This window comes from Sarcophilus harrisii, chromosome 1 (genome assembly GCF_902635505.1).
Source record: "Sarcophilus harrisii chromosome 1, mSarHar1.11, whole genome shotgun sequence".
NCBI lineage: Eukaryota > Metazoa > Chordata > Mammalia > Dasyuromorphia > Dasyuridae > Sarcophilus > Sarcophilus harrisii.
Window position 1 is genome coordinate 385,697,443 of NC_045426.1, and position 15,381 is coordinate 385,712,823.

A 15,381-nucleotide genomic window follows, 5' to 3' on the forward strand; every position below is an offset into this window, starting at 1 on the left:
AAGAAAATCCAAATTTCCCCAATGTGGATAAATAAACAGAAGGATTCCTTTTTAAGGTATATGTCACTGACTTATAATCCATTTGCATTATGTCTTACCATGCCTACTGATCCAAATGAGTCCAGTGATAGAACAAATAATTGGACTCATTTGGATCAGTAATTTATTTTTTAAGTCCTCTCCATTCTTTGGGAGACTAGTTAGAAATACCACTTTCTGACTCAGAGTTAGAGAAAAGTAAATGTATTCTTAATGTGCTTTCTTCTAAAGCAAATTTAAAAGCAGATGTGTTTGGGTCTGGGAAGTAGGACCAAGAAATTACTCGTTGAGAAAAGGAGGAATAGAAGAAAAAATTCAAGAAAGGAAAGAGTGTCAACAAGCAGAGGTCATTCATCTTTAGATCTGTCACTCCAGCACTTTTCTTGACTACTAAATTCACTAAAAGAAAGTGACCCTGACAAGTAATCAGATCACTTTACAGGTTGAAAAATAACACAGTTCACTTTCAGTTACTCTATTTGTCAGTTCTGTTAACTCTGTCTCTAGCCTATAGAATTCTGGTAGTATACACCTCTATCCTTTGGGTCTCCCTTGCAATTCACATACCCTATGTAGAGAGAAGCTAAAAGAAACCTTTTATTGGGCTGTCACATGTGCTCATGTCCAAAAGACTCTATAATCATCTCCCTCATAACCATTATTAACTGGAATGCAGTCTCACTCATACTGTCTTTAATAATTATCTCACTTTTATTCTGTGTACTTCTTATTTGGGACATTTATATTTTATAAAATGAGAATCCTAAGTTGAAACATTTGAGCTGAAAGGGAATTCAAAGAGTACAATAACCTTATTTTATAGATTAAGGAACTTATTCAAAGTTTCTAAAATAAGTGGTGAAATCAGGACTCACCAGTAGCCTCTCTCCTTGACTTTCACTGCTATGCTACTCTGTTCATGAGTCACAACAATTTTTACATACTCTCTTGCTTTCCCCAGCATAGTGAAAGCTCTGATTCAGACATCAAGAGAGTTACTACATATAAAATGAGGGATTTAATTAGAAAATCTCTATTAATCTCTTATAACTCTAAATCTATTTAAAGAATATTTATTAAGTGCCTACTATGTGCAAGTCAATGAGATCAATTCTGGGGGTACAAAGGTACAAGCATATTTTGCCTTCAAAGGCAAAGGCATTATATGAAAGGGATGCAAGATGTATACAAATGAGGATACTAATCAGGATACATTACAAGAATAATTTAACTGGAACAGAGCATTATCAAGTGCAAGAAATTAAGAAAGTCTACAGAGGAAGCTAAGAGATGGCAGTAAGAAGAGAGTTCATTATAGGCATGGAAGGTGGCTTGAGAAAATGCTTGCAAATGGGAGGTGGAGAGTTGAGTTTGAGTAATCCAGCTTGATTGGAACAGTGAGTTAAAAAAAAAGGAATGAATTTCATATTCATATTCATATCATGGAAACAGATTGTAGAGGGTCTTTAATGCCAGAATATGAAGTTTTAAATTTATTTTGTAGGAAAAGAACAGGGAAGCAACATACATATATACCATCTCCCCCAAGGGGACAGTGCCAATGGAAAACAAACTGACATTCATAGAAAGTCATTTTTTCAGTCTAGTCATGTTGACTACTCCCTTCAAAGAAATTGTCTCTGGTATAATCCTTCCCTTTCCCATCAAATTTATTAGAAGGAGCAGGAAGGACATTATACCCTTGTTGGATATAGTTACTCCTATAGAAGGTAGTGACTTGTTTCCTTTAAAGTGTATTCTGAGCCCTCACAGGAAGCAAAGGAACTGAAGTTCAGAAACATGGGGTATAGCAATAGAAAAGAGTAAGTGTTGGAGATGAGAGACATAATGACAGACTCTTGGCAGGACAGAACCCAGTGCAGAACAAAGCAGTAGAGATAGTTGATCTGGGTTATATAATATTAGCAGGACATAGGTCTATGGAAGGAAGAAAGAAACCTTAGATTTGGTTTACCATCGATATCCTGGGATATAGCTTTGGTTTTCCCTACGTTACTTATAGCTTTGTACTCTAGCTCTGTACTACATTGATCATTTGTAGTGTGACAGAATATTCACAAAAGTTCTTTATGGCCACATGAGATATTTAGCAAGCAGGCCACCAATATAAAATAGTGAAGCTATTTTAATCTTTTCTCATTCTTCATGTTAGATAAATCATGGAAATTGTAATCTTTACTCATTATTACATATATTGCCAAAATAATCATGGGTTGAGAAAGATGTTAATGTTTCATAATATTTTAGAACACCAAATGAAGAAATCTTTGGAATAAAATCTTTGCTTGAGGATTCTGACTATATAAATAATTTTCTAGTTGAGTTCTAATATACCCCAGATCAAAACAAAACAAAACAAAATACCCTATGGACTTATTTTCATTTTAGAAAACAGATAAATCTGAGCTAACTTCTTTATAAAATCATAAGGTCCTCTTTTTTAGGATAGAAAACCTCTGATGATATGACAAAACCTTAAAATTTTACCTTATGTAAACTAATACCAAAAAAACCCCCAAATTATAGCTCTTCAGTTCTGGGAAATAGCTAGTAAGTAAATACAAAACCACCTTAGTTGCTTATTTAATTCATTTTATTATGGTGTTTCTTCCTTTCTAAATTGGCTTTAATTTCTCTGGCAAAGCTTCAGGTATTTTTTTCCTTATGCAAGTTTTTATTATATTTTGGTAAAGTAGGATTATGTTATCAGTGAGATCCTGTTCTTTATTAGTTTCATCAAAGAATGCCAGCTCAATTATTGATGCATAGAATGTCAGAACTGAAAAGAAATCTTTGAGATACTCTAATTCAACTCCATAACTTTAAAAAACATTTTATTTTTAATTTATGAAATAAAACATTTATATAACAGTAGAATAAGAAAAAAATGATTGCACATGTAACTGCAAATCTATTATATGCAATTTGCTATTCCTTTAAATACATAATAAAGTTATTGTGTAATTTTTTTCCTTTTCCACTTCCTCCTACGTGTACATATATACATATATGTGTATATGCACACATACATATATATATATATATATATATATATATATATATATATGTATGTGTGTCTAATGGTATACCTCTTATTTTAAAGATGAAGAAATTAAGGCCCAGGGAGTTAGTTATATGACTTGTCCTCTCCCACATAGCTAAGTAGATAGCAGAGCTAGGATTCAGACCCAACTCTTCCAATTTCAATCTTTGTACTCTTTCTACAACCTTAATCTAACTTATTAGTTAAAGTTTATTGGGCTGATATATAGTTGTATTTTATAGCATTTGCTTTCTTGTATTGTTTTGTTGTGATGATAATGCCTTAATTTATGTAAATATTCTGCTCCTACTTGAGTACTATGAATAAATAATTTCAATTATAGTACTATAACTATTGATGAAATTCATAGCAATCAAGAGCGATGTAGCCCTATTCACTTTTTTTCTCCTATTTGCTTTGTCCTATCTTGGTGTAATAGTCCTGGGCTCAGAGTTCAGAAATCTACTTTCTTGTCCTACCTTTACATCTGAAAAATGATGAATTGGGCTGGATGATATAAAATCTTTTACAGACCTATGGTCTTTTTTCTATAATAAAACAAATTTTCTTTTTTATAAACTTGTAGTAAATTTTGTTAGGAATTCCTTATTCTGAACTTCCCAAAACAATCCTATCTTGGGTTAATCAACCCCAAACAATATACAAAATAGATGCAAATGATTTTTTTTTTTTTACTGGAGGAGGCTATAACTTTTAAAAGGGAGGATCAGGAAATGTTTCATATAGAAGGTGGCATATGGACCAAACCTTGGTGAAAACTAGGGATTCCATGAGGTGAAAGTGAAAAGAGAGGGTATCAAATGCCCTACAAATATCATATGTTTAATAAGTTTTTGTTGAATTAGGCTGAACAATGTATTATTCATAATGGGCAATTCTCTTATAATAAAGAGTTTTGTGAAGAAAATCTGTAAAATACTCAAAGATTTTGAAACCTCATTTCTCGATAGGTACATTTACTTTAAATAATATCCTTTTAATTCAGGAAAATTCTAGCAAAATAAAAGAGTCCTCAAAATCAATACAGCCCATAACACCCCACCCCCAAAAAAAGTAAGCCCAAAGATCAGAGTTTGCTGTCATGGATTTTATCAATATTAATCATATTTAATGAAGAGAATGAATGAAAAATTCTGTAAATGTAGACTTAAAGACAGATTAATTATCTTCCATCTCCAATATATCATATGTCAACCTGACCTTCTTTCCCTGGTATGTGTCAATATATATTTATGTTTTGGTATATGTTCTCCATTATTTAGGTATAGTTAGCTTCATATTTCACACTAATAGGTTGTGAAAGGAATGGTATCAATCATCCCAGACTGTGGTTAATTTAAAAATAATTTACATCTGCCTTTGTAGTATAGTTTTCTACTTTTAATTATAAGTGCACATGATATTCTTAGTTTTCTAATCTGGCTGCTTCCTCCAAAAACAGAGATTGCAACACACTAAACCATGGTAGATAATTTTAGAGACTGGCCTGAGAATGTCTTCGCCATGCTCATCAATAAGTATCAGAGAAAAGAGTTGAACCCTTGAGGTATAATACTTTAACCACTACACTACATTCCCTCTTAGAATTCATACCACATTAGATAAAAGAGTAAAGTGACATAGTGAACTAGAGGAACTCATTTTCTTGTTCCTCTCTATGTTGGAAATATCAAAACAAGAAAACAAAAACAAACAAAAAACAAACTGTAAGCAGAACTGACTTCTATTTGATTTGCTGTCCTTCTAGCTTATACATTGCTGGATATCAGATATAGGATTAAGTGCTTTAGTTTAAAAGACCTTTAAGTACTTGACTGGCAAAAAGCTATGTGATGGTCCATCACTGTTTAAAAGTTGAGGCAAGTCTGCAAGGGTTTACTGGATCTTTTCTCAACTGCACTTCCCTGAACAAAGATATCAGGGGTGAGTTTATAGTGCTGATTCTGCTAGTATTGCCAACATAATAAAATATACTATAAGGGCCTTCAGATGGAACATTAAGAACTGTCAGAATTAATAAGAATTACTACTGCCAGTAGTAATAAGTATCACTATCTCATCCATTACAGTTAGTCATTTTGTACTAATATGGAAATGTTTAAATGACTGCACATGTATAACCTATATCTGACTGCTTACTATCTTAGGGAAAGGGATAGGGAAGAAGGCAGAGGAGGAGGGATAGAATCTGGAACTCAAAAGTTTAAGAAAAAGCCAAATGTTAAAAAATTGTTTTAATATGTAATTGGGAGAGATTTATATATTCATATATATGTACAAACACACATACATATATATACATGTCCTCATATATATTTCTATATACATATCTACATATCTATATGTAAATATGTAGACCTAATTTAATTGTAAAAAATTCAATCAAATTATTTAATAATAGCCAGCATTTATAACAGTATTTTAGCTATATTAACTCATTTGAGCCTCATGATAATGATATGATGTAGTAACTATTATCACCTTCAGTTTGCAAATGAAGAAGCTGAGCCAGACAGAGATTACAAGATTTCTGTAGGGTTATACAACCAGTAAGTGCTTGAGACAGGATTTAGAACTCAGGTCTTTCAGATAGAAACTTATCCTTTACTCCATCTATCTCCTTCAGTATATGATGCTATGCTTTTACTAGCCTGTTGAATATTACCAGAGGATGGGTTGTTTGTCAATCATTGCAAACTAGTCTCACTAAATTCAGGAAGACTTATCATCAAATTGGCTATAGAATGATGGGTTTGTTTGTATGTTTTTTTTTAACCATATCAACTAATGATAACCATTCAGTCAATGTAGAAGTTAATGTAGATTTATGCTGGTGAGTGGAGTACACACACTCAATAAATCAGAAATTCTTAAAATATTGAAGGTGGAGCACATAATACAAAATCCCTAGCTTAAGCAATCCTCCCATTACACCAAGCCTCCTCCCCAAATACTTATATTGAATTGGCTAGTCAATTCAGTCAAATCTGTTAGACTGATTTGTGATTATGGACTGAGGATTTGTGGGTGTCTATGTCAATGCCTTCTTTCTGTTCTGGGCTTCTTCCCAGGGTTGAGTGAGTACCACATTCTCCTGGGGACCTGTAGCGAGCAATCCTAGTCAGGAAGTGTCACATTTAGTTGAAAGCTGTGATTAGTGCTGAGCCACTGGGGGGAAAAACAGATAGAAAGCAAATGAAGTGACTTCCAATGAACAGGCAAACATGAGTCAATGAGCAGTGAAAATCAATGAAGCAAAAGTGGACCGTTTTCCTTTCATTGATTTCCCCTGTTCATTGTTGATTGGAGGTGGCTTCAGTTACTTTTTTTTTTTCACATCTCTTGATTAGAAATAGCTTACATTCCTGTAGAACTTTAAGGCCTGCAAAAGACTTTACATACATTATATCATCTAGATCTTACAGTAACTTTATAAGGTAGTTAGTATAGGTATTATTCTTATAGATTCTTTACAGATTAAGAAAAAGGTTTGGGGAGGTTAAGGGACATACCAAGTTATTTGGCAGTGAAACTAGTTTTGAATACTGATCTCTTGAATTCAGGTCCAATGATCATTCCACTGCACCATACTATCTGATTGGGATGGGTTGGTGAGAGAATCTCAAAGCTGCCCTCTATGCAGCCTTGCCTTACATATTATAAAAGATGTTTAATGCACTTGTCCCTACCTTCCATACCACCAATAATTGGGATGTTTCCAGAAACAGTATAAGAGAAATATAACTGACATTCTCACTGCAGCTCTAGTCCTTTTTCCCAATATGCTTGGGGGCAAAGAACAGCTTCTAGTTTTAGCACCATGCCTAGTCTAGCCAAAATTACAGAGTAAAATAAGGAGAAGTGGAAGATCTTGATATCCAAGTGAAATAGTAAATAGAGGAAATGAAGACATTTAGGAAAGCTGGACTGGCACTGGAACAGGGACAGAGAATATGATCTCAAATGTCCTTTCCATTTCTAAAATTCCCTCATACTATAATCAGAAGCTAGTGTGTGATTCAGCAGAAGGAGCATCTGAGGTCTTTGGAAAATAACAAGAAGAATGACTTCAATAAATGCATGTGGAATAGATTGTAGAAGAGGTTCAGAATCAGGGAACACAGAAGAAGAGATCACTACCATTTCTTTCTTTTCTTTTTTTTTCTTTTGCTGAGGCAATTGAGGTTAAGTGACTTGCCCAGGGTCACACAGCTAGGAAGTATTAAGTGTCTGAAGCCAGATTTGAATTCAGGTCCTCCTGACTCCAGGGCTGGTGGGGCACTACCATTTCTTGTCACTGATGCTTGAATTATAGAGTTGCACTTTTGTCTGTCTTCTTAAGCCTTCTGTCTCCAGCTCTCTTATTACTTCAAGTAAGAAGATACTCTCTACTCAATATTCTCTCTGCCATCAATAAATATTTTCCAAACTATCACATTTTCTGCTCAATATAATATAAACTCCTTAGAACAGATATTTCATTTTTATCTTTGAATCATAACACCTAGCACAATGCCTGACACATAATAGGAACTTCATTTTTCTGAAGCCTTTGATATAATAGATTATCATTACCTTTTGAATACTCTCCCTTCTCTAGGTTTTCATATCACTATATTCTCCTGCTTCTTCTCCCATCAATCTGGTAACTCCTTTTCAGCTTCCTTTGCTGAAGTATAAGTCATATCCACTTAACTTTGTGGTTACCCTAAGGCTCTGTCTTGGGCCTTTTCCTCCTCCCTTTCTATGAACTCCTGTGGACTATGAGCATGTTACAAATAGTTGAGAATGTGACTGTATCCCTAAGGCACACTTATCAATTGAATTCTGTGTATCTTAGAAAAACACATTCATAGAGTTGGACCATATAGGGAAAGGATTATGTGTAATGCCAGGCATGTCTACCATTTTCCTCTAATAACATTGCCTCTCTGTGTGCTGACCTTCTTATAGAACATAGCATTGGACATAAAACCAGGAACCACAGGCAGAAAGAAGTAGAAGTTCAAAATAATGTTCAATTTTCTAAATGATAAATCCTGAAATAATTTTTTAAATATTTGATCATCTCTCTTTTGGAATCTCTAGTCAGTGGTAGCAAAGAATTTCACCATGCCTTTCAATTCTAAAAAGCATGAGTGCATATATGTGTATGTGTATTTATATATATATATGTACATACACATATGTATACATTTGCATATATCTATATGCAGATGAATTTCCTGAATGTAAAGAATGTGATTGGTGTGATACAATATCTCCACAGGAACTGTGGGTACTGGAATACTTTTTGGATGAATTTGCTATCAATATGGCCTGTATTGGTTTGACTACAGATATGTTGCAAGATACAGAGACATGTAGAGCTTTAAGGGGGATGAAACAGATGTTGAAGCAAAGGAGAGATATGGCTCCTATTTATGAATCTGTGCTACTGTGCTGATGAATGCCCTACTCCTCTAGAATGACGAAAGATGCAAATGGGAATGATGGTGTGGAGCAAATTGTAGATATGGGTGACCCAAACAGACTATGACAATGAGGCATAAGACAGTAGAGACATAGACAGTAGAGTCTGTGGAAACCAACATACACTACACTATTCTGTAAGAGGGCTCCAAATCATTCCTTATTTGAGGTACATACACAATTTAGTGGGTAAAACTTTGACTGCAGAAAAGGAGGATAAGAAAGAGGAACAGATTGATAGAAGAACCGGGACAATGTGTTGTCATGAAAACTAGAGAGTGAGAGTATTCAGGAGGTGATATGATTTACTGAAAAAAACTTAAGTTCTTAACATGTGTCAAGCTCTCTGCTAAGTATTAGTGATTCAAAAACAAAAAAAAAATGATTTGAGGAGAGCTCATCTCTTTTGGTAAAGAATGGATTTACTCTTTTTCATCATCTGGTGCATGTAATCTATAGAATTCCAATTTAGTTTTCCTTTTTGCTTGAATAAATGTGTTTATACACATTTACTATCTGTGATATCCTTTTTTGTAACTAGCATTGGGAAGGGGCCAAGCTGGTGGATCCAATTTTGGCTCTACTCTTCCCCTTAAGTGTGGCCAGTGAAGTGGCTTTTGTTTTGTATCTATAAAATTATAGCCAACAGACCATCAATATTTTAGAGAACAGATCAAGCTCAATACTCCTTTTGGAGAAAGGCAATCAAAAGATCAATTGCCCTCATGGTTTTTTTCCTACTTCCCACAAGGAAGAAATCTCAGTTTCTCTTGGAACCAGATTTTTAAAATATCTATCCATGCTGCTTAAGACACGTGTATCTATGTACTTAGAAGACTTATTAGAGGGAAAAGGACCAACATGTGCAAAAATGTTTGTAGCAGCTATTTTTGTAATGGCAAGAGATTGAAAATTGAGTAGATGCTCATCCATTGAGGAATGGCAGAATAAGTTTTGGTATATAGATGTAATAGATTATTGTTGTATAAGAAATGATGAGCACACTCATTTCAGAAAAGTCTGGAGAGTCTTACATGAACTGATGCTGAGTAAAGTGAATAGAACCAAGAGAATGTAGTATACATCACATCACATCAAGATTATATGATGATGGATTTGGTTCTTCTCAGCAAGTGGTGGTCCAAGACAATTCCAATAAATTTGGGATAGAAAATGATATCTGCATCCAAAGAGAGAACTATGGAGACTAAATATGGATCAAAACATAGTGTTTTCACCTTTTTTTCTTGTTTGTTTGTTTTTTCTTTCTCATGTTTTTTCCCCTTTTGGTCTGATTCTTGTACATCATGACAAATATGAAAATATGTTTAAAAGGATTATATGTTTACCCTATATAAGATGGTCTGCTATCTTTGGGGAGAGGAGAGATGAGGAAGAGAAAGAGGGAGAAAAAACATGAAACAAAGTCTTACACACATGAATTTTGAAAACCATCTTTACATGTATCTGGAAAAAATTTAAAAACTATTGAGAAAAATAAGAAAGTCCATGTGAACATATATACTACATTTGTACATTCATTTCTTATACATAAATGACTCAAGAATATCTCTTCCTGTTGTGTTGAGGGTCTAGTTAATTTGGTATATAGTCCTGGCAGCCTTGTTTCCCCATTTCTTTCCCACATGAAAGTAGCAGGAAAGTGGGAGAAAGACTGGAATCAAATTTCTCTTTTGGGGAACTAGAAGAGAAAATAAATTGTCATGCTTAGGCCACAAGTAATGAAAATGTTTAACGACGATACACTGCCTTTATTAATTGGTCCTAGGATCAGTTCCTTTCTCCATTGCTTGCTATGTGTATAATTTTAGGAAAGGAATTACACCTCTCTAAGATAAAATTTTCTCATCTGCAAAATGAGTGAGTCAAATTCTATGATTCCTAAGGATCTTCCCAACCTTAAATCTTTTCCTTCTTTTAATTATGCAACTTTATTTTTTCTCACTAAATAGCATTTTATTTTTCCCAACTACAAATATAGTTTTCAACATTCATTTTTGTAAGATTTTGAGTTCCAAAGTTTTCTTCCTCCCCAAGACAGTAAGCAATTTGCTATAACTTATACATGTACAATAATGTTAAACTTATTTCCCCATTAAGTCATGGTGTAAAAGCAGAATCAGATCAAAAGGGGAAAACCAAGAGAAAGAAAAAAAACCCAAAATATTTTTAAAAGTGGAAAAATAGTATGCTCCAATTTGCATTCACCCTCCATAGTTTTTTCTCTAGATATGGATAGTATTTTCCATGATGTGTCTTTTGGAATTGTCTTGTATTGCGGAGAAGAGCCAAGTCCATCATAACTGATCATTGCACAATGTTACAGTTATTATGCATCATGTTTTCTTGATTCTACTTATTTCACGCAGAATCAGCTTATGTAAGTCTTTCCACATTTTTTCCTGAAATCTACTTGCTCATCATTCCTTATAGCACAATAGTATTCCATAACATACCACAACTTGGTCAGTCAATCTCCAAATGACGCGCAGATATCTTCTCGTTCTTTTTATAATTTAATTCTTTGCTACCACAAAAAGAGCTGCTATAAATATTTTTGTACATATGAGTTCTTTTCCCTTTTTTATGATCTCTTTGAGATACAGCTTTATTAGTGTTATTGCTAGATCAAAGGGTATGCCTAGTTTTATAACTTTTTAGGCACAGTCCCAAATTGCTCTCCAGAATCCTAATTTTAAATATCATAATTCAATAGCCTATGCTCAAATTAAAATGCTTGCTTAACTATGGTCTTGAGATTTGAGTGACAAATAATATGTGGTTCTAGAAGCATAAGAAGAGGCCTGTAGACAGGGACCATCCTAGCAAAGTGACAATTATGATAGACAGGTATTCATTAACTGATCCCAGGGTCAGTGGAGAAAAATAAAATGCTAGGTGATTGACAGCCTACCTTTGAGTCATACCTCTTATTACTTTATATGGGCCTCATTACATAAAGTCCAAATGACTTTAAACAATGATCATATCAGCTATTTAGGATATTATGATTTGCTCTCAGACCTATAAATCAACTACCATATGACTACTTGGGTTATAGTCTTGAGATTTTAGAAGTCTTACAAACCAATTTCTCAAATAGCATGATATCAAAGCAGGATTTCATCTTTGCCTTTCTCTGGGAATTCTGTAGCTTATCAATACCATTAATAAAATGTCCAAAATTGAATACAATGGTGCAGGTGTGATTTGAGCAGTTTGAGCAAACTGTGTCCTCTAAAACTGAACCCTTTGCTTTTCTTAATAAAACCAAAAAAATACCATTAATGTTTTAGTTGCTATATCACACTGTTAACTCACATTAAGCTTGTCATCCACCAAACCCCCAGATCTTTTAAAAACAATTTTGTTTAAAAAAGTAAACTTCCCACAGCTTGTTCTATGAAACCAAATATAAAATTGGACATTTTACCTATTCAATTTATCCTTTCTAGTTCTTTTGAGTGTTCACTACATTATCAAATATGGTAAACATGTTGTCTATATTTTTATTCACATCATTGAAAACAAAATGTTAAATTGCACAGACTTGAGTACATTTTTGATGCACTTCACTTAAGTGACACAGAAAGGATTAAGTTTGTTCTTCTTGGAAGATATTAACAATGTATAGAAGCTTCAAAGAGGAAAATTCAGAGTTTATCTAAAGAAGGACTTCCTATCAATTGGGGTTATCCAAGGGCATATTTGGCTGTGTCAGAATGTAATGAATTCTTTTTCTTTGGACAAAGTCTGGATGACTATATGTTGGGGATGGTTTTCTTTGCAGTAGCTACTGAAGTTTCTTTCAACTCTGAAATACTGTTATTCTCCTAAATTGAAATTGAACCATCAATTATTATCTTTTAGGGGATTTTGTTTATAAGAGTTGCATGAGAAAATGGATAAAATCTAGATAAACTCTATTTAAAGCATTCCCTTAAGGTGTCAGTCTAGTAATATTGTCACACACACACAAAAAAAAAAGAAATGAAATTTTTTTTTTGTTTTTTGTTTTTTTGGCATGCCTTGTTTTTGATGAAATTCTGCTAGCTCTTTGTGATCATTACCTTATTTTATAGATATTCATTGATGGGCTCTTTTAGAATCTATTCTCTAATTTTACTGGAAGTCAAAGTCACATCTACTAGGCCATAATTTCCAGACTCTATTCTTGACTCTTTTTTTGAAAATCAGAACATTTGCCTTTCTACAATCCTAGGTCTCTTCTAATATCCATGATTGTTTATAGATCACTCAATTTGGCAATCACATATGTGCATTCTTCCAAGACTATACAGGTCTAGTGAAAGGTATGCGGCTTTTAAAAGCCTCCTTAAGATCAACTAGGTCTTTTTTAGGCATTCATTCATTCATTCATTCATTCATTCATTTATTTATTTATTGTGCATTTCAAACTCTATCAAACTTTTTCCCCTATGTTTTTTAGTTTACACATTATTTTCCTTAGCTGAGAAAACAGAAGCAAAATAGGAATTATGTTGTTTTGTCTTTTTCACATTGTCCCTCATCTTTGCCTTAACCACCCTTAGCAGTGTAGTGGACTATTTTAGTTCCTTCTCTTTTTTCTCAACAATTTATCAATAAAACACTCTTTTTATTGTGCTTAAAATTAGTTGGTAAGATAGCTCATTCTGAGTTTAGCACCCATGACATATTTCTAATGCCAAAATTTTTGTATTTTTTCTTAATAGTATTTTTTTTCTAGTTACATGTAAAGACAAATTTTGACATTCTTTTAAAAAAAAACTTTTCATTCTCAGATGAAGAAATTGAAACTATTTCTAGTCATATGAAAAGATGCTCCAAGTCATTATTAATCAGAGAAATGCAAATTAAGACAACTCTAAGATACCACTACACACCTGTCAGGATTGGCTAAGATGACAGGAAAAAATAATGATGATTGTTGGAGGGGATGTGGGAAAACTGGGACATTGATGCATTGTTGGTGGAGTTGTGAACGAATCCAACCATTTTGGAGAGTAGTTTGGAACTATGCTCAAAAAGTTATCAAACTGTGCATACCCTTTGATCCAGCAGTGTTACTACTGGGATTATATCCCAAAGAGATTATAAAGAAGGGAAAGGGACCTGTATGTGCACGAATGTTTGTGGCAGCCCTTTTTGTAGTGGCTAAAAACTGGAAACTGAATGGATGTCCATCAGTTGGAGAATGGCTGAATAAATTATGGTATATGAATATTATGGAATATTACTGTTCTGTAAGAAATGACCAACAGGATAATTTCAGAAAGGCCTGGAGAGACTTACACGAACTGATGCTGAGTGAAATGAGCAGGACCAGGAGATCATTATATACTTCAACAACAATACTGTATGATGACCAGTTCTGATGGACCAGGCCATCCTCAGCAACGAGATCAACCAAATCATTTCTAATGGAGCAGTAATGAACTGAACTAGCTATGCCCAGAAAAAGAACTCTGGGAGATGACTAAAAACCATTACATTGAATTCCCAATCCCTATATTTATGCACACCTGCATTTTTGATTTCCTTCACAAGCTAATTGTACAATAATTCAGAGTCTGATTCTTTTTGTACAGCAAAATAATGTTTTGGTCATGTATACTTATTGTGTATCTAAGTTATAATTTAATATATTTAACATCTACTGGTCATCCTGCCATTTAGGGGAGGGGGTGGGGGGGTAAGAGGTGAAAAATTGGAACAAGAGGTTTGGCAATTGTTAATGCTGTAAAGTTACCCATGTATATATCCTGTAAATAAAAGGCTATTAAATAAAAAAAAAAGATCTAACAGAAGAGACAACATGTAAACTTATATATATATATATATATATATATATATGTATACATACATACATACATAGAAGATATATATAAGGTGAATGGGAGATAAATCACCATGTAATTGTTAATATGAGATATTGTTATTATTAGAGGGTCACACCTATTTAAGTTTCTTTCTGTTTAATTCTAAAATGAAAAGGGGAGGGGAGGAGGGAATAAAATAATTTAAAACTCAAAAAAAAATAAAAAATAAAATAATAAAAAAAACTTTTCAGTTCCAAATATTCTCTCATCTTCATCTCCCTCTGTTTGAGACAGCAATCAATTTGATATAGGTTATATTTTTGCAATTATTTTGCAATTATGTAATATGTATTTCCATATTAGTCACATTAAGAAAGAAGAAACAGACTACAAGAAAAAACTTGAAAAAATGAAGAAAGTGAAAATAACATGTTTTGATCTGCATTCAGATTGCATCCGCCTTTTCCCTGGATATAGATATCATTTTTCTTCATGAGTTCTTTGGAATTGTCTTATAATCATTGTATTACTGAAAATAATAAAGGCATTCACAGTTGATTATTGTATAATGTTGCTTTTACTGTGTATAATGTTCTCCTGGTTCTGCTCACTTCATTTTATACCAGTTCATGGAAGTCTTCCCAGGTTTTTCTAAAATTTGCCTTCTTGTTTCTTTTTAAAAAATTATTAAAGCTTTTTATTTACAAAATATATACATGGATAATTTTTCAACATTGACTTTGCAAAACCTTTTGTTCCAAATTTTCTTGTCCTTCCCCCCATTAATCCAATATATGTTAAATATGTTAAAATATATATTAAATCCAATATACCTATACATATTTATGCAGTTATCTTGCTGCACAAGAAAAATAGAATCAAGAAGGAAAAAAAAAAACTGAGAAAGAAAACAAAATGCAAGCCAACAACAACAGAAAGAAT